This window comes from Mytilus edulis, chromosome 2 (assembly GCF_963676685.1).
Source record: "Mytilus edulis chromosome 2, xbMytEdul2.2, whole genome shotgun sequence".
NCBI classification, from domain to species: domain Eukaryota; kingdom Metazoa; phylum Mollusca; class Bivalvia; order Mytilida; family Mytilidae; genus Mytilus; species Mytilus edulis.
In genome coordinates this window covers 22,686,286-22,708,131 of record NC_092345.1, presented here as the reverse complement: position 1 = coordinate 22,708,131, position 21,846 = coordinate 22,686,286, and the positions used below count along the sequence as shown (strand labels likewise).

Here is a 21,846-nt window from a genome sequence, read left to right as displayed (position 1 = left end):
TTAGGACAACATACAGCCAAACGTTCAAGTTAAATTCATTTCCACAAATTAACTTCTGATACAAGTGAGAGAGAGAAAATGCACGTTCTTAATGAAATATCTTGCTTTATTATTGATGCGTTTCCTTTTCCTTTTTCTTTCCCTTTTTAAATTCCAATTGTTCTCTATTCCAACGCATGCTGGATTAACATCGTAACGCTTGCGTTTGACTTTTCGGCAAATTTCCACATTTTAGTATATAAGAGTTCCAGTTGACAAAGCAAATCCTTTTTGAAGTCGTAGGACAACATATATATGTTTTTGTTATTCAGAATACAGTTACTCAAGTATAAAATTCCATATATCATTTCATTCATATTCTGTGTACTCCAACATGTTCTACCTCCATTCAAACTTTCATAAAAATTCTCGACATCACCCATTTACGTACTTATTACCTTTAAGTATTTGCAATATATCTAAATTGCGTGCATATTATATATAAACTACTAAATGAGAATCTTAAATTGCATTAAATCTTGATTCAGCATATTTTCAATGAATTATATAAGATAACATATCATTAGCTGCAAAATGCAAATACCATTTAAGTATGAAGAGTGCTATAATGTAATATGAGTGGTAAAATAAATATTTGATAACTGTCAGCAGGAAGATTCTCACCTGTGTTATAATGACAGTGTCGTAAAGGTGTTCAGATATTTGTACTTAAATGTCATAATGTCTTGCAGGCAATATCGAGGTGACATACGGATCAAAGATCATCCGGCCTTTCCATTTCATTAGGTAAGGAATTATTTTTTAGCAGTAGTTTGATTGAAATATTATATCATTTTGTTGTGATTATCTTTTTAACAATCTTTACTTTGAAACTGCGCATGTTTTTTTTGTATATAAAATTTCATGTATGTCATGCCCATGCTGTATATATTTATGTCACCAATGAAATTAAATATATATTTGAAAGTTAACAAACTGTCACTTTAATTGGTATAAGCTTTTGAACGACACCTGTTATAGTCAACCGTTTGATAATGGTTCTGTTTTTTGTTTTAGTGGATTGCACAAGAACATACGTCTAATGTACCAGTTTTTGAGTGTGACCTATCGTAATAAATGGAATGACATTATAACTTCCGTTGTCTAGGCCGTGTCAAGGTAAGTCTATTATCATGCAAATATATGTAAAGAAGACCATTAATACTAGTATTAAAAATATAACTTATATTAATCATTTACATACTGTTTCCTTATCTTTTCCTCGGTCTGTTTTAAAAGATTTGACCACGCTTTTACATAGCGTTTGTGAATGGATATTAAATCATTTATAATGTCGACTCTATGTGTGTCTGTATCTGCCGAAGCTTGTAATTCAGTGGTTGCCTTTTGTTGCTGTATATATCGTATTTGTTTATCGTTCATTATTTGGATATAAATCAGGCCGATATATTTTTCGTTTTAGTTGTTTTACTATCAGTGTCTTTTGTTGTTGGGATGTACAAGTACCCGTCCACGTCCACTCTGTTTTCTTCCTATGTGTATTTCTTTTTGTATCCATCTGATAAGTTTTAAGCCTTTTTCTACTGATTTTAAAGTTTGTTCTTATGTTGTGTCGTAACACTACTGTCCCCTTTAGAGGGTGTATTGGGTGCCAACTAATATGTTTAACCCCGTAATATTCTGTATGTGTCTGTCCCATTTGGTATTTCATTATTATATTTGAACTCTTTATTTGATCCATGTACTATCGATATAGCCGGTTCAGTTATATTTAAAGAATGGTTTTCTTAAAATCATATCTTAGTTTGCCTATAAGGCGTATCCTTTGTCATTGCTAATGATAATCAAGGACTATCGTAATATTTGATTCTTTAAACGTATATGTGTGTTAAGACCGAAGTGCTACAGTATGAAATATAAGAATGAGTTGACTATGATGCTTACACTTTTAACAGTCTTATCGTAAATTTTTCGTGGAGTCATATGCATGCAATTGATGACAGTCACTTATTTGGCAACACTTTTAGGAATATTGGATCTCAATGCTCTTCAACTTTGTACTTTATTTGGCTTTTTTAAAACTTTTTTTGATTCGAGCGTCACTGATGAGTCTTTTGTAGACGAAACGCGCGTCTGGCGTATATACATAATTTAGTCCTGGTATCTATGATGAGTTTATTTATTATACAAGATGACATAAAAACTGCTATAGAAAGTTAACTGAAATCCTACTAGATTACTTTCTTTGTGTATGTTTTGAATATCAAATAAAGATTTATTTGTATAATAATTGACAAAAATCGGTTACTTCAACCTAAAATGGATGCGTTTCAACAGTGCTATTGTTCTTTAAGAATCACAACATCAACAAACATAATGGATTATAAAGAAACCCAAAATAATGTCTAAGAAATTATTACCCCGCCTATGTATAGGGAACATTTTCAAAAGCACCATTCAGGGTAAAAAAAATTGTTCCCTTATTGCCTTTTGAGCTATGTTTATCGATGACGTTAACTTATTTTGTAGTTTATCGTTCAAAATGTCCCGTATTTACAACCCTTGAACAAGTCCGGTATTTAATTCAAGGTTGTATAAAATATTTCCCTTTAGGTGGAAAATTAAAGTAGTTGTTTTTTTCTCTTCACGTGTTCATTTTTATGTTAAACAGATGTCAGAAAAATAACTGTCGCAATATTCAAACACAAACATACGAATTAATTAGCATCATGATAATATATAAATAACTTCAGTCAAATTATAATACACGCCATAAACAATTTTATCTTTCCGTTTTAGTATATGTACCCAATGTCATTTTATGTCCGTTGTTATATTTGTATTATAACTGAATACCTCTGCAGGTTGAGATTCTTATTTTAGAAGATCACGCGATTACATTGCAATTTTTCATATAAAAATCATTGTAAAGTGATTGATTACTCAATACAATTAATGGTCTTTATCTTAAGGAACATGACGCCCTTTTACAGTATGGGTCGCTTTGTATTAATTAAAATTTAATTTATTTAAAAACATTGTAAAAAGGACCAAAGATTTTTAATTTGACTATCAAAATGTAACATTTATATGAAAGTGATTTTCAATACAGTGAATTGATATGTTGACATTATCAACAAAATACTAAATCGGTAGTAATAAATTAAACCCTTTGCTCTGATCAAACCAATCGGGTGTCTTGAGTGCATTTGTGGTGGGGTTTCAACCTAGTTAAATGAAAGATGAGATATAAAGCATCCAGAGGTAGGTAAACTAGATCAAATAATTACTAGAACGGTTATCTATTCTAACTCGAATTAGAGTCAATCGACGTAATAAATTATATTTTTCTTTGAAAAGATGAAAGAGCTTACAGTTTAAAAATTCAAAGACGCTTTAAAAAAAATATCAGCAATCATAAAAAGAAATGGTCTTCGAACAATCGAATTTAATGTTTAACGTGTGTCTTATAGAGATTTACTTAAAATATCTCAAAATTTGAGTAATAAACGGAAAATAACTTGAGTGTATCAGTTCCCGACATTCAGGAAATATGTTTGGAAATATATCCTGTCATTTTCATTTCCCGGATTTTTTAACGTCACGTTTTTCAAGTATTCAGAGAATTCACCTACAAAATGTTTCGTGTTGTCTTGTGTGAAGCTTTATTATAAGTGTAATGTTTTTCAAACTATTCAATGATAGTTATTTGTTCTGAAGATTTGAAGTATTTTCAGAGACTCGCTACTAACGCAATAGACTAGAAGAGTTGTCATGCGACCAAGTTAAGGAAAAATATCAAGACGTCGAACCACACTGAGACAATTAGTTTTGGAATGAAGACTGGTACTCGTACACAATCCGATATTGATTCCAGTAGAACCAGGTAATGTGTATAATCTGGCATATCATGTTCTCTATATATATCCCACATGTTAAAGTCAGGTCTGTTAAAATAACATAAACAGTACCAGTTTTTCTGCACCAGATGCGCATTTCGACAATCAGTGTCTCTTCAGTGATGCTCGAGGCCAAAATATTTCAAAATCTTATTTCAAAACTGAAGAGCTCTAAACCAAATAGGACAAAAGAATAGCAAAAGCTAGGCAAGGAATCAGAGCTATAGATAGATATAGGAAGATGCGGTGTGAGTGCCAATGAAACAACTCTACATCCAAATGACAATTTAAAAAAAATAAAAACATTATAGGTCAATGTACGGCCTTCAACACGGAGCCTTGGCTCACACCGAACAACAAGCTATAAAAGGCCCCAAAATTACTGGTGTAAAACCATTCGAACGGGAAAACCAACGGTCTAATCTATATAAAATTAAAAGAACGAGAAACGAGAAACACGTATAAATTACATAAACAAACGACAACTACTGTACATCAGGTTCCTATGCATGAGGGAGATACATTCCTTGATTTTAATTAATTACCAAAATTTTGTAACAGCAAACTTAAATAACACAAAATCCGTATTTGATGCCATTACTGTAGTATTGACTACTGGGCTGATGAAACCCTTAGGAACTATCAGTCCACCAGCAGAAGCATCGACCCAGTGGTAGTAATAACATAAACGATACCAATTTGTCTGCACCAGATTCGCTTTTCGACAATCGTTGTCCCTTCGGTGATACTCGAATCCAAAATATTTTCAAATCCAAAGCTATTAAAATAGAGGGTTGGTTGTGTAATTCCAGACACCAAACAGGACTAAACGTTCTTTCAGTCATATTAGTAAAATCATAAATGAAGTCATGCTATGTTTTCTCATCCACAATTTCCTACAACGATATCATTTATAGAAAAACAAAAGTTACTAGCCCTTAAGAACCAAGCTTAGATAATTACACTATAAAGTACTTTCGTAAACAGGCTAAAAATCAAAACATTTTTTCAAAAATTATGATTTATTTTCCAAAAATTAAAACATTTATGGATGCACGTGCTCTCCATGACAGCGTAACGAAAAAAAAATAAAACATAATACTAGCTTCTTAATCTTCAGTATATTTATTGTCGAACTGCAACGAATAGAGAAGTATAATTGTTCAAGACATTGTGCATTTTTCCTCTCGTTTCCAAATTTAATTTTTTTGCCATTTACATTTATTTTAAAAAAAAAGTCTGGTTACTTTTTCATGCACATATTATCAAACAATGTGTAGGTGTATGAGATGTCATAATTGTAACTTCGAGCGACGTTTTTATTAATGGTCATATTATCCTGACATTTCCATACACAAGGCTTTAATTATATTCAAATAAAAGGTCAAAAGGATTTTGATGAGGATGTACATTTGACTTAATGAATAACGTAGGACATGGATTTTGTATGTTTGATTAAAGGGTATGTATGTTGTGGTATATGTATATTTATCTTTAAATTTATTTTCGTTTTTTATGCGGTCAATCTCTGTACTTTAAAACTATTTACAAAATGTCAGAACCATTAGCAACACTTAAGTTTTCCGCTCCCAGCTATGAATGACCTAAGCCTTATTTGACATAACTTGTTAGTTTTTAATGCTTTAACTTCTTTATTGATTTGACCATCGAACTATCACAATTCAAAAACACTAATGAGTCTTCTATGGACTCAAAGCACAAATGCCTACGGAATATTTATCCCATGGATACTTTCAGCAGTCAAGTAGTCAGCTACCTTGTTGCTGTCATAAAATATATTGGATTCCATCATTTTCTGGAAATGTAATAATTGAAAAGTGTTAAAATTATTCCAAGCTAGGAAGTTTCTCTCCAACTGGCGTAGTTGACATTAGCCGGCGTTCCAAAATGTAGGGACTTTCTGGTTTTGAATACTCTTCAATTTCTAAAATTGATAAGGACTGCAAACTGTTTTGAATTAATAGCCTTTTTGTAGTAATTTTTCAACGAAAAACACGTCTTGTGCTCCTAATCAAACAAAATCATAAGCCTTGCATAGCTTGTGATTTTTGTAAACTAGATATTAACTTATTAGTAGTACTAGAAAACAACCGCGAAATCAAAAGCATTCTAGAAAGTAAAATCACCAAAAATACCGAACGCCAGGAAAATTCAAAACGTCCCTTAATCTAATGGCAACATCAAAAAGCTCAAACACGTCAAACGAATGGATAACAACTGTCATAATCCTGATTTGTTGAAGGCAATATCATTTATTATTGAGACTAATTGAAACCAATAAAATTGAGAATGGAAATGGGGAATGTGCCAAAGAGACAACAACCCGACCATAGAGCAGACAACAGCAGCAGGTCACAAACAGGTCTTCAATGCAACGAGAAATTCTCGCACCCGGAGGCATCTTTCAACTGGCCCCTAAACAAATATATACTGGTTCAGTGATAATGAACACCATACTAAACTCCAAATTGTACACAAGAAACTAAAATTTAAAAATGCGGCGGGGTTAAACATGTTTGTGGGATCTCAACCCCCCCCTCTATACCTCTAGCCAATGCAGAAAAAAGTAAACGCATAACAATACGCACATTAAAATTCAGTTCAAGAGAAGTCCGAGTCTCATGTCAGAAGATGTAACCAAAGAAAATAAACAAAATGACAATGATACATAAATAACATCAGACTACTAGCAGTTAACTAACATGCCAGCTCCGGACTTCAATTAAACTGATTGAAAAATTATGTCTTCATCATATGAATATCAGGCTGTGAGGGGTATAGTATCATAACATATATGAGAAGAACATAACCCGTATCATGCCAACAACTGGTTCATTAATAATAAATGTGTTTAGTTCAGATGCAACGACCCTATAGGTGAATCAATATTAACGCCAAAATATGCAATCTTTAATGACCTGACAACAGTATCGTAACTATATCCATTCTTAATAAGTCTATTTAAAGGTTTTGTTAGCTTCTGAGGTGAATACTGACATTTTTGTGCTTTATAAAGAATATTTCCATAAAATATTGGATGCGAAATACCTGAACGTATAAGAAGTCTGCATGTTGAGCTATATTTACCAATGATGTCCTTATACCGATGATAAAATTTAGTAAATGTTTTGACTAGTTTGTGATATCGCAAATCCTTGTGTAATAATTTTTCAGTAATACATAAATTTCTCTCGTTAAAATAAAAAACATTGTTACATACACGAGCGAATCGTACAAGTTGAGATATATAAACACCGTAGGATGGTGACAAGGGAACGTCACCATCTAAAAATGAATAATTAACGATAGGAAATGAGAAATCATCTCTTTTATCATAAATTTTAGTATTAAGCTTTCCGTTAATGGTATATATATCAAGATCGAGGAAAGGGCAGTGGTCATTGTTAGTATTAGCTTTATTTAAAGTAAGTTCAACAGGATACATTTCTTTAGTATGCATACTGAAGTCGATATTATTGAGAGCTAAAATATCATCCAAATATCTAAAAGTATTATTGAAATTGTATATCAGATGTTGTATCGATGGGTCTTTGCTGATTTTTGTCATAAATTGTAACTCATAGCAATACAAAAACAGGTCCGCAATAAGTGGTGCACAGTTAGTCCCCATTAGAATTCCGATAACCTAACGCTATACGGAATCTCCAAAGCGAACAAAAATGTTACCTAGTAAAAATTCAAGAGCAGATATAGTATCAAAGCATGTCCAATTAACATAGTTTTTTTGTTTATTGCTACTAAAAAATGACCTAAAAGAGTTTGAACATATATATTCACATTCTGACTTATTAAATGCCCATTTAATTAGGTGTGTGATTTTTTCCTTAATGAGAATGTGAGGCAATGTGGTATATAGGGTAGAAAAATCAAAACTTTGAACAGATTCAAAATCACCAATATAAGGATGCAATTTATCAAGTACTTCCAATGAGTTTTTGATACTCCAAAAGTAATTAAATTTCACTATTTCCGAAGGCCTTATTTGAACAAGCCTTTTACACAAAGATATTTCGATGAAGGTGTGTTATACAAAGATTTGTATATATGTAAAACATGTTAAGGATAAGGACTTTGCTCCTATATAATGTTGTCGTCCAAATCTTTGTGAAAAATGTCACATTCCAGCGTGTTTGATGACGTCAAAATGACATCACAACTTCCATACCTGTACTAAAGGGTCCTGATGAAATGATCCTATTCATTTTATATCACACTTGCTTAACTGTGTATCATATCAAATAATAGTGGTTTTTTTTTGCAAATGCTGGGGTCAGCTGCTGACTCCAATCGTACCTCCTCTTTCCTCTAATTATCTTACCAATAATGAAATGTACAGAGAATAACGCATATATATATATAACAAAAACTTACCATATCAGGACCTCATCATGAAGGACGTGAATGCTTTTTTAATGTTATCTTGGAAATGATATAAATAACAAGTATATCTACTTTGTAAACCTTAATACACATCGAATATTTAACCCAACCTTGATTTAAAAGAACTGATTATGAATGAATTATTACAGGGAGTTATCTATTTGCATGCTATTCAATCAGTGGTAACAAAATAACTTAATGGGGAAGGCAAGAAATTATATTCCATTGTCTATTTAAAACGTTGTCATTCACAGTTTTAATCCCATTGAGTAAAATCCTGAGACGACAAGAAAGACTTCGTGACGAAATGACCTTATCACGAGAAAGAAAATCGTTACAATACACCCCCGTACCCTAGATAAATGTCTCATGCACTTTACAAGAGGCAGTTAACGAAGATAAATCATCATTTCGTGCAGGCATACTGTATTATATTGTCAGCTTTCTGAACGGTCAAATCCCTAGAGAAATGTTGTTATGAAGTTATAAGATTTCAAAATTGTTTATTCGAAATTTAAGATGACTATCCGAAATAGAGTCTTATACAAATAGATATTGATAGGAGACTAAAGTAATCAATTTGCTGTAAGTACAGATGTCTAATATGCCACAATTCAGGTATCTAACCACCTGTAGTTGAAAAAAAATGTATAATATTGAGATATGTGGTGCACCACATCAGTCAGATTGAATGTAATGGTACAAATTTCCCTCCGTTGAAACCACACTCCCCAATGCAAGCTTGTGACAACAGACACATTTCTTTTACTGATATTGTTCAATAGTAATGTAATAAATAAAATTTAAATGAACCTTGGATGCTTTTCTGTAAAATAATAACTGGTAGATATTACAGATGACAAAAAGAATCCTTTATTATTGTTCTAACTCAAATAAAGAATCTTACCCGAGACCCCAGTATTTTGATGGGATTCGTATTGGTGATCAGTCTTTAGAATTATATGTTGTGAACTGTTGTTTGTATTTTAGTCTTTTGTTTTTGCCATGGCACAGTTATCTTTGACCTACGAGTTTGAATGTCCATTTGGTATCTTTTGCCTCTCTTGTACCAGAAATTTTGGCTGGTCAAAATACTCGTTTCAATGTTTTTACCATAAATTTCAACATATTGCTTTTATCAACTATCTTTTAAAAAAAAAGGAGAGGGGCAAAAAATACTACAGGAACATTTAAACTCAAAGTAAATCGAAAATAAACTGACAACGACACGGCTAAAAAAAATGACAAACAGACAAACAATTTTAAACAAAACAAAACATAGAAATAAAAAAAAACATGCAACACTGACCCCACCAAAAACTTGGGGGTTATCTCAGGTGCTCCGGAATGATTAGCAGATCCTGTTTCAATAAATCGCTCATATTTGTCAAAGATTTGCAGATATTCTACGAATAAATACCAATAAACTTTATTTGTTTATGAGAAATCTTGAAAGTCTTTATTCCACTTTCATTACTTAAGACTGTTAGGATAACTTTTAAAGTGCCTTTTTCGCGCTAGTAAGATGCAAAGGTTTTGAACACAATAAAATGAAACTTTGTACATGTGTGATTAAAAGGTGTATGTTTATGACTCGAGCCACTGACAAACACGCATCACACTATTAATCATCTCATTACCACTGTGTATGTCAATTGATGAAACCAATAATTTAGACAAAACCTTGTTTGTTCAAAATTTTGATTTAAATGACAAGACTCGAGTTTTACTACTAGTACAGATCTGTACTAGTACATACCAATAAGGTAAATGTTAAACTTAACTCCATATATTTAACCGCGTTTTTAATCTTTTAATTTTAGTCAGTGAAAATAGTAACAAAGATATTCATACCACTTACACCACTTATGTATATAAATGTTGTGTTTGTTATTGTTATAAGTGATCATGTAAACATGGAAAGTGAAATAAAAAGGTATGTCAGTGCTTTGTTTTTGCATATGTATGCTTTAAATAGTTTGACAGTCATAATATCAAAATTAAATTTTACAGGATTAAATGTTAACCTTCAACCACAAAACATGATACTTCTTGACATGTATTAATTGATGTAAAGAACAATATTTCCAAAACAATAGAAGTCCAAGAGATGTTAAAAAAAGGTAAGCATTCCCTAAATTGTAATGTTTTTTATCATCATAACGTAGAAATATACCTCTGTAAAAATAATGAAATGTGGAGCTAGTGCATTTACCTATATGCATTGACAATAAACAGACATGACTTTCAATTTGCAGAATCAGTTCTTATTTCAGAAAATAAATTACAACCACACATTTTGTTTATTTAATATACGTAGATGCCTTTTTTATATTGTTAAATAAAAGCATCCGTTTGCTCACCCAATGCATACAATATACAATTAGTTCACCTACAGACATATAAAAGTATTATATTTTTTTCTCCAGGACCTGTATTTAATCTATTAAAGTACTTGAAAATGATCCGTTTAGCATTTGTAAATTGGTACTTGCTTGTTTACATTACAAGAGTGTTAACCTTAGTGATTAAAATAGAAAACTTATATCTTTAAAAATGGATTTCTAGAGAAGCTAATCGATCGTGACGTCACTTGTTACAAAAGGGCGTCTTTTATTTAAAAAAAATATATCCGTTGAATGGTTGTTGTTAATTAAAAGCTTCCGCTGTCAAGAGTGCATAAAAGCGAGGAGTTTTTTATTTGGTCAGTTACGTTTGTGCAAACCCTAATCTTACTTTATCAATAAATATATAAACATTTTAACAACGTTTTGAAAATACATTTCAATAGTGTTGGTGGGAAGTTTAACAAGTTCTGTTACTGATACGAATTATCAACTTAAAATATAAAATGTTATCTTAAAATAGTTTTTTTACGCATCTTTATAAGAAAAATACTACAACTTGTCTTTTAAGATGGGAAACAAACACCTTATGTTTTTAGTCTATTTTTATCTTTAAAAAATATTCAATCTCTTTTCCATAATCTAAATAATGTGACGCATAACTGATACATTATATGCACGTTTTATAATAATGTAATCCCAAAGATATAAACTTAAATGACACATATAACTTGTGGAAAGTGTTTACCTCATGTATTTAACTATTTCCGGAAGTGATTTTCGGAAATGAACATATATCATGTATAGGTAAAATACGATCTGCAAGTCCAACCTTATTTGATAAGTAGTTAACATTAAATGCTTCTTTTTGTAACTTCATTGGGGTGTAAAAGCCTTGACCGAAGTACATTTTGTATGAAGCGCTTCATTCTAAAAATGTGCGCATGGTCATCGCTTTTTCATTCCTATGAAGTTACAAAAAGAAGCATTCAATACTTATAATTACATTTTTTATCTAGGATCATGAAAACTCGATTTTATCAAGTATTTGTTTACTCTGTGCACTCTATTGTACGACTATACCCCCCGCAGAGCTATAGAAAAACAGTACATTAACGGGTGTTACACGGACTCTCTTTAGACGATACACGGACTCTTTTTAGTTTTTACACGGACACTTTTTATGAATAGAATCACTCGTGCATGAACAATGAGTTCATGGGGACTTTAACTTTCAATTAGATTTGAACGTTTTGGTTCACCGACATATTTCCTGTCTTTTTTTTTCAATAAAATATTTACGTTATCATCAATATTTTGTTTTAAACATTTTCAGTAAAATACCATTCATAACAGTATACTTAAAGATTGGTACATTTAACTTCAAAAAGGGGGGGTATGTTTTTCTCCTAATAAAAAAAGATATTTTGATCCCAAATTTTATGAGAAAAAAATTACTATGGTCAACCAGATAACAAATTAATGATCTGCATGATTCCTGATTTTCGATATATATATATATATATATATATATATAGATTGAGTGATGGTGTTGAAAAGGTAAATAGTTTATATATTCAGAAAAGTACATACCCCTCCCCCTTTTTATGGAGCATGGACATGAATAGTAATTTTGGATAATGCTGAAAGTGAAGAAATGATGATACCGACGTTTATATTTCAAATAAAAAGGACAGGAAATATGTAAATAAAAATAAAATCTCATCAAAAGATAAAATCCCTATCAACTCACCAATGCACGATTGATCCTATAAATAAAAAGTGTTCGTGTAATACATGTCAAAATGAGCAGCAACTCTTAAAGAAAAACATTCAACTTATGTGAGGCCTCAATTTTTGAGGGTTGGCTGCGATTGGTCATATAGTAACACGTGTTTAATTAATCGCGATCAACACTTGCAGAGACCGAGCATGATTTTATTTTTTTTTAAAGTATTTGTCTTAATATATACAATAACAAACAAAATCCTTTTTTTTCATAACCTTTCACTCACTAATGAAGTAAAAAATTCATTTTTTAATACATTTATATTGTTCTTGAATTTAATTATAATTTGAATTCAAATCTATCAGGGGCGGATCCAGTCATTTTAAGAAAGGGGTTCCCAACCCAGGAAATAAGGGGGTTTCAACTATTTGTCCACATTCAAATGCATTGATCGTCCAAAAAATGGGATTCCAACCCCCGGCACCCCCTCCCCCCACTGAATATTGAATTCATGTATTTGACAGCAAACGTGCAATTTTCACGAAATGTTTAAAGGGGGAATGGGGAAATGAAATGGCACATCCGGCAATTTTTTCATCAAAGTAAAGATCACAGCCTGTTTGTTTCAAATCAATTAAGGCCCCCTATCGCTTTCTGTTTCACCCATAAGATTAAACGTTAGCTTACTTACCACTAAAATATTTCTTTAATATATTACATTTCAACGAAGTTGCATTTTAAAAAAGTCTCAAACTTGATAACATTAATCTTATACTTGAAATGGTTCTTTTGTTTTTATCAAATTATTAGATTCCTAATTTTTTTTCTAGAAAAAAAACTCCCGTTGAAGGAAAATGAAATACAAATGTGTTTATTCTATAACTTACATTTACTGATTTGAGGCCATTTAAGTTTCTCAAATGTTCAGTCTTGCAAAATGTAATACTTCTTCCTTGAAATGTCGTACAAGTCAGATACAAAACAAAAGTAACAAAAAACAGGCCGGAAACAACCTGCCGTATAGTTTTTCTGCACTTGTAGTCAGGTCAAGGTCCTCGGCTAGAGCCTCGAACCTTGACCTGACTACTCGTGCAGAAAAACTATCCGGCAACGGTTGTTACCGGCCTGTTTCTTTGTTACCTTTGTATTGTATCTAATACTTGTGGGACCTTGTGTCATCATGAACGATAAATTTTATTGTGTAATGAAGTTGATTAAGGAATAATGAGAGTGCAGTTAGCCAATCAGAATATTGCATTATAATGAAACATACATCTAATGTAATTATTACAAAATAACATCTCAAAAATCATGAAGATTTTTTGCTGAGTGGTCTTCACCGGTTTTGATTAATATGATTTGATACCCTTCTGATAACAAACCAAAGTATTCTGAATCCAGATTTTGCCAATACTTTAAATTTTTTTTTTTAAATAATTTGATGATAAAATTGAGAATGGAAATGGGGAATGTGTCAAAGAGACCAAAAACTAAAGAATTCGTTGAAGTTAAATGGTACAATATTTAAAAAAAATATGCAGTTGCATGATCTTTACATAAAATTTTCCTGCCAATTTAACTCGGAAATATACGGAAATGGTAATTAATAAAAATGTTTCTGTCACCATCACGAATTAGTTGACCGATGCAATGTGTCTGTTGCAAAATCAGGAATATAGCAGTCAGATAGCGGTTGTTTTTCACTTTTCCGTTGATTGATGGAGTTTGATGGTCAGTTTTTATGGACTTTCCCTTTATTGAATTTGCTTTGAAGTTCGGTATTTTTGTTATACTTATTTGCTTACCTTTAACTCAGAAGCGACATTTTTAACCAGAACGTCATCTGCTCTATTATATTATCGAGTCTGTCCTACTCCAGATTGAGTCATTTTGACATGACGTGTGAGGCATGAATAGCAGGAGGCGCTCACCCTGTTGATGTACCTATTAACTCTCCTTGCTGAGTTCATGCAATTCTCCAACTAGTGTTTATTACTTTTATTACCTTATATTGTCTTATCGGTTTATACAGATTTCCACATCTGTAAACAAATGTTGCAAAGTATGCTTTTGATTCGAGCGTCACTGGTGAGTCTTTTGTAGACAAAACGCGCTTCAAGCGCAAATATAAAATTTCAATCCTGGTATCTATGATGAGCTTATTACCCCTTTTTCAAAAAAAAAACGTTTGCACTTGACTGTCATTTGCTGGGAGACAAAGTTTATGTTGGGTTCATGTTTCTCAATTTTTGTTTATTCCGTTTATTTTTTTATTAGAATTGTTTTTCTTTTTGTCGACAATTTATTATTAATAAGGTTGTTGTCTTTCCTTATCGGACTAATGAAAGATCTACCACATTTTCTTATTAAATCGTTCTTTTTCTACAAAAATGGTAATCGTAGAAAGTATTTAAAAATCATACATGGTACAGAAACCACATATCTTAACAGAAAGAAAACCAAAACCGAAACAATTAGAATGCTTGTATGATCGACAATACTTTTTAGTGTAGTGGATCGTTATTTGGTATTAGTTGTGCATCCATATAGCTACTGGTCGACGTCTGAAAGAGAATTAAGGCCAAACGTTTTCAAAGACAAAAAGAAAGGCCTTTTGCAAAGTTCTACGATATAACTTGCAGATATATTGATAATTTCCTGTCATTCAATAACATGCATATATACATGTGCCTGTTTCTCATATATCCTAGTGAACTTGAAACTAACGACACTACTAAAAAAATTAAGGTCTGTTCTATATCTGGATCCAGGTTTAATCTACCATTTTCTACATAAGAAAATGCCGGTATATAGTCAGTAATATGACAGTTGTTAACAATTTGTTGATGTGTTTGAGCTTTTGATTTGAGACTTTCCGTTTTGAATTTTCCTCGGAGTTTAATACTTTTTGTGATTTTACTTTTTTCTTCATAATTATTTACATAGATGGAAGACTACAAACAAGAATTATTATAAACGTAACAATGTCAGCTTGTCATCTTACAACTTTCCCGTTCCCAGTAGTAACATATCCTCTGCCCTATCGTTAGGCATTAACATTTCTCAATTGATACTTATTTTTGTTTTGTGTGAACGTTCTTGATGGATGTAAACCTAGAAAAGCGTTTCTGACGCACACAATCCTATAAATAGATTTGTTTTCATAGCAGGAGACTCTTGCCTTATCGACACAACCAGTCTCTCTCCGTTTACAATTCATCCAATTCATAAGTTTTGGCTTTGTATCCTTATTTATAAATACTTAAGGATTTCCGATATTTTAACATCGGAGACTACTGCTGCCTATGATTTTTAATTGACATAATTGCATAATTTGACACATATTTGTTATTCGCAAATGTTGAGCACTTGCAAGTAGCAAATTAATATTCACATGAGAGGTGCTGTTCAGATATGCAAACATTCTAGTAATTTTATTAGATGGTTCTTGTATATGCTCAATTTTAAAGGATCTATAAACATGTTGAAATTGATCTAAATCTATGAAATTTTAAATCTATAATTTTTTAAAACAATACGCAGAAGATTCTTTTCAATTACGTCAACACAGTTTTTATTACGAGATGGTTCGTAAACAAACTCTTTTAGATTTCGTATTAAATGATCTTCAAATTGGAATGAATAAAAATCTGAATAAAAAATAAAAATTTCACTGAAAAAAGTAGGCCAAATAAAGCCTTTACAAAACCCATCTTTCGCAGAAATTAAACAAATCTATGATATTCCATGTCTACAAAAATTTCTCACGGAACACGAATGCGTCAATATTTCATATCAACACAGCCTTCTTTAACACAAGACCAGAAATTTTAATAGCAAAATCCTTTACGCCTATTTCATAAATTACTGATGGCCTTTCACTGAACTGTCCGTTTCCATTGCGTACCTTAACCCAATCTCATGTCCATGTAAACTTGAAATAAAGTATATTGACTAATATATAGATTGATCTCTGGGTTGAAAACTCATCAAGCAATGGTTAATGACAACTGATGTTAGAATCGGTAAACTGTTTTAAACCTAGACTTTAGAGGTATATGTTTTTGACCATCGTTATATTGACTTTAAATAAGAATATATCTTCTGGTATTCTTGTCTTTTTTGTTGTTTATAGTGCGAGGGGCTTTCGTGTACTAAATTTTATGAACACATGCTTGTTTTTCTTTTCTATATACTATGAATAAGAGATAATTTTGATTTTTTTTTGTCTGTAACCATGTTTACTCATATGCATGTACGAATGCTTGTAGAAGTGTCACAACAATGCTTGTAGAAGTGTCACAACAACATCGATTACTTGTTGGTTGCCAGATCATGATTACTCTTAAGTATGCATTTTGAGTTTGATCCTTATATCTTTACAGCGTGAAATGAAATACAGGAAAATAAAGTTAATAAAATTGATTAGGAAAAGTTTGATTTAAATTTGCAAAATATTTCGTTGGATGTAATGTCCTTAAGGGCATCCGATACAGTTTCAAGGGAGTTAACTCTTGGCGCGACGTTAAGCGTTTGATTTCCCGCAAAACGTAACTATTTGCGGGACGTAATGCGTGTCATTTTCCGTAACACGAAACGTAATGTGGAATTTCCATGCTCCAATTTCTGTTTCTCCCGAATGCTAATTTCTACGCCATTAATATTAGTCAGTGCATTTGATTATACCAGGATAACAGTCTAATAACATAATAAGAAATAAAACATATTACTGTTTCTTTGAGATCTTCAACAAATATCGTATAGTGAGCAATCTCAAGACGACTGACCCTTTAGGTGTTACTAATATCATGCATGTCAATTAAAATTTTATTATCATGCATCATCCACGATTTGGTCCGGATCCGATTTTTTATTACAGCACAGAAAACCAATGATATTTAAAAACTAATACCGAAAATGTATGTACACGAAGAAGTCAATTTCCTTTCTGAAAAATTTATTTAATTTATTTATGTAAACAAAAAATAATGGTATGCCGCTAATACAAACAATGATACAACTTTTATAAAAGAACAAAAAAAGTTTCTATTTCCTCCACGTTGCACGTAGTTTATCTAACAAAAGGCAATAGCAAACGATATGTTTATGCACCCGTAAAAATTAGAAACATGGTATAGAAATGCCCGCGTCCGGCTGTCCGTCGTAAATATGGTACAGTATATTATCATTAAACTGAACATGGTTGTTTTTTCAGTCATGATGGTCAAACGGTCTGTATAATTTTTGTTGAACTTTATAAGTTACAGGACTTTGTAACTAGAACAGGTTTTTTTACAGTTCGCGCTGCATCTAGAAAACGTTTTATGACTATTGCTCTACCAAAAAAGCCCATACCGCATAGTCAGCTATAAAAGGTCCCGAAATGACAAGGAAAAACAACTCAAACGAGAAAAGTAACGGCAAATTTGATTACTGTCCAAACGACGCTAACTTTTTTAAAATTCGTATCAACAAAAACGGATTTTCTCAGTGATAAAAATGTGAATTAAAGGATATTAAGGAGTATGTGTAATGAAACAGCAGCCAACCAAACAAAACAAAGAACAACATCTAGAGGTCATCATACAGTATGAAATAATAAACGAGTGAGTACAGTAAACGTACCTGTATGTCATGTTCTAAATTGCCGAGTCTTAAATTTTTGAAAGCCGTAAAAATTATCAACAGTGGACCGTAATAACTTTTCTTGAGAAGTTTCTCACTTAGACCACAAACACAGAGAGGTATTTGTTATTCACATGATTTTACTTCCGAAAACAATGTTACCAATTTATAGATAGTACTTTACAAGTAATATTTATACAACTGAAAAATGTCGCCGATAATTTGAAGCGATAACGTCGAAATTGTCTGCCAGCGACGTCGTGCACTTTAGCGCTAACGTTGAGGTTACAAAGGGGTGACGCAATTTTTTAGGATAAATCGTGATTATCATGGAATCCAGCACGGTGACCTATATTTTTTATTTGAGATTTGGAGAAAGCATGACAAAATGCCGTTTATGCAGAAAAATGATAAAAATGACATTTTCAGAAACAGTTTTTTTTCCATTTTTTTAGGTTTAGAAAATACCACTTTGAGCATCTGGTCCGCAATGTCAAGCAAGACTTGAATAATTTTATAGTTATTCGTATAGTGATTTATTTTTTTCCTTATTGCCACTTATCACAGCTTCAGATTGAACCCGATCTTAATAATTTACGACGAAGAATATCTGCTCCAAAAATTTTATAACATTGCCTAATTTTTTTACATAATTGCACAAATCCCCAATTTTCAGCCTCAATTTTCTCGAAAACAAGCACGGTGACCTATGTTTTATTTTGTGTTTTATTTTATAACTCGCCAAGGCCTACAACATATTTCATAATTATAAAAATGACATTATATCGAGAAACTGTATCGGATGCCCTTAAACTGTCTCATAATCGAACATTTAATAGGTTTGATTTGAAACGCTTAGTTCACTTTGGAGTGGAACCTTTTGTATTTATAAAAATCATGATGTATAGGGATCTACCATGTACCATATTAGAGTTGTCCACTTTGAATTGCAGAATTAAACAAGGTCGGATTATTTTATATGGATATTAAATGTATTGTTGCTTCTGTCGATTAAAGCGATTTTCCATTTATTTTAGAACTGTTTAATGAACACATTTGATTGCAACGTCTTAACAGATCTCTTATTATATCCAAATGAATAGGAAAAAGGACATGGTTGACCTATTATAGGTTTTAAATCGAACAAAGTGAATAAGCATTTTTATGGATTGGGACAGTCTCCTTTTGTAGAATGTAAGATTGTATTTCAATCAGAATATTTGTAATATAATAAAATATAGTTTGCAATATCATCATAGTTTACATAGTACACTGTTTAGTAAAATCGTCATATCAAAGGTCAAGCAGACGTCTTTTTATTAGGTGATGATCAGAGTTGTTAAGTGTGTTCTTAAGGACTTCGATAAACGTTGGTCCACTTTAACTTACATATATTAATGTAATTCTATCAAACGAGAAAGTAAATACCATATGGGGATATTGTAAAGTTTACCGAATCCCTTCAGATTCCACAATATATTTGACTTTAAGTGCAGATTATCAGAACTGGACCACCTCGTTGATAGAATTGTGATGCGTCCTCTTAAGGTCAAATATATGAATGCATAGACGGATTTTTGTGCACTTGTTGACCATTCACACTTGTCATTTTTAATTAATGTTTGTGTTATTTTAACCGAACAGGTGCAAGTTACTGTCGAGGGACACCAGGAAAGTTTATTTTACATAAGCAAATTGTACTTATCATGTCATTTTTCATATAATTTATAAATGAATTCAATGTATAGAGTTCAACTACTAGTATATCATTGTTTCAACAATGTGAGTATTTTACTTACGAAACCTTAAAAGTGCCGGAACACATTATTAATTACTATTGTACTATTGTACGAAACCACATTATTTAAATTGTAAACATGGAGGACAGGCAGTAAATAAAATGCGTATTAAAAAATACATAACCCTACCTTAAAAGCATTCATTTCAATTCAACCAACTTACAATATTGGTTAGGTTATAGATGAGTTAATTGGATGCTTTTGCAAGTGAAAATTCATTTCCGTAGAGGTATTGTTTTTGTCATTTTTAAACAGGATACATGGAACGAAATTTAAATTAATTTAAAACTAATTGTCGGTGCTATGCTTATTTAATTAACCATATTTTTTAAAATATGAAGCAATGTTCAAATAAAGTCATGGTCAGAAACTCAAATTTCAACTCCGCCACCCATGTGCATATGTTCAAAAAATGTTCCGTTCTCCATCTTATAAACGCCCTGTAGTTCAGGTATGGCATTTGTCATAATTATTCAAAATAGAAGGTACGTTACATATATGTAGATAAGTGTGGTGGAAAGTTGTTTATAATCAAAAAGATTGTCGAACTTAAACACCCCCTTGCATATACGTTGAAAACCCCAGTTTGCATCTTAATTTACTTATATACATGCAGCTTTGGCCTCTGTAATGACTCTCGTCAGGTTTGTCAATATCGTCTTGTTCAAGACTTGTATGTCTTGTCCTGTACCAAGTCAGGAATATTGCAGTTGTTATCTCATAGTTCGTTTCTATGTATGTTGCATTTCGTTTGTGTTTTGTTGCACTTCAGTGTTTCTGTTGTTTTATTGTTTGCCTCTTATAGTTTCTGAGTTTCCCTCGGTTTAAGCATATAACCCGTTTTTTTTTTCTCTCAATTGATTTATGAAATTTGAACAGCGGTATACTATTGTTGTCTTTATTTGTCAATTAATACGACAGAAAGCGACAATTACGCAATCCATGAAAAAATAAGTATATGATATTTGCAATAAAGATTAGATCAGCAAAAAGTAAAGGTATTTGAAAAAAATCCAGTACAAAACATACACAGACAGACAGACAGACAGGGGTAAGGCTGCATACTCATCCTTTACAACGTGGATATAAACATCTACGAACTGTTCATCTTTCTAAAAGTTTCGAAAGATCTCAACTCAGAACAGCAAGCAAAGCACCAAGCAATGCACACGATAAATAAAATGTAATGCGTTTATTTTGTATATAACTTTTACTCGCTAAGCTTATAAATTAGTATCAACATCGAAGTTGAATTCCATTGTTGCAATACGAAACAATACGATAAAATTTGATAAGGATTGGTTGAACGATTCTTAAGTTATCGCATGGAAACGGCTAATGTCCGCCAGGACAACCCGGAAATCCCCGTTACAAACCGATGTGTTAATTACGTCAGTATCAACAAAAGAAGTCAGAAACGATAAGTCGGTCATGAAGCTTAACTCGAGATCGCCTTAAGTTTATTTTTAAGTATTATGAAATTCAAATATACAACGGCTTGTACGCAACAAAGGGCTCTAGTTTTCATAAAAGGTAGGGTCGACTTCCCCTTTAGCTATTTCATACTGTTGCCATTTTCAAAAAGCCAATCAATGTCTGTACCAAGTCGGGAATATGACAGTTGTTGTCCATTCGTTTGAGGTGTTTGAGCTTTTGCCATTAGATTATGGACTTTCCGTTTTGAATATTCCTCAGAGTTCAGTAATTTTGTGTTTATACTTTTTTTCGATCTGTACGTACGCTCATAGTATCAAAGATTTATTTATGATGTTTTTACAGTATTATGGCTTATATTTAAACAAATGAAGTAGTAATGATAGCCTCAAATAAGCCCAATACTTTGGTTTCAATAGATTCAACCAATTTTAAGTACTTATATTAAAATATATAAGAACGATATTATTGACCAAAAGTGAAATATTTTATTAAAAGTACAGCTTTATGATATCGTTTTAATACAACTTATTTAATTTTTGTTTCTTTGACATCTTTTATGAAAATTTATACGAAAAAAATATGCAATGCTG

The 21,846-nt window shown here is 31.8% G+C and overlaps 1 protein-coding gene across 1 annotated transcript in view; it reads left to right on the top strand.

Annotated features, from left to right (window-relative positions):
• Window positions 1–674: 674 nt before the first annotated feature.
• The window catches only part of LOC139511745 (uncharacterized), a 43,960-nt gene continuing 22,788 nt past the window's right edge, over window positions 675–21,846 (top strand). Inside the window, exons 1-4 of the mRNA XM_071298790.1 lie at window positions 675–786; window positions 1,057–1,158; window positions 3,738–3,886; window positions 10,335–10,444. The gene's annotated coding sequence lies outside the window, so the exon portion shown is untranslated. The remainder of the gene's footprint in view (window positions 787–1,056; window positions 1,159–3,737; window positions 3,887–10,334; window positions 10,445–21,846) is intronic.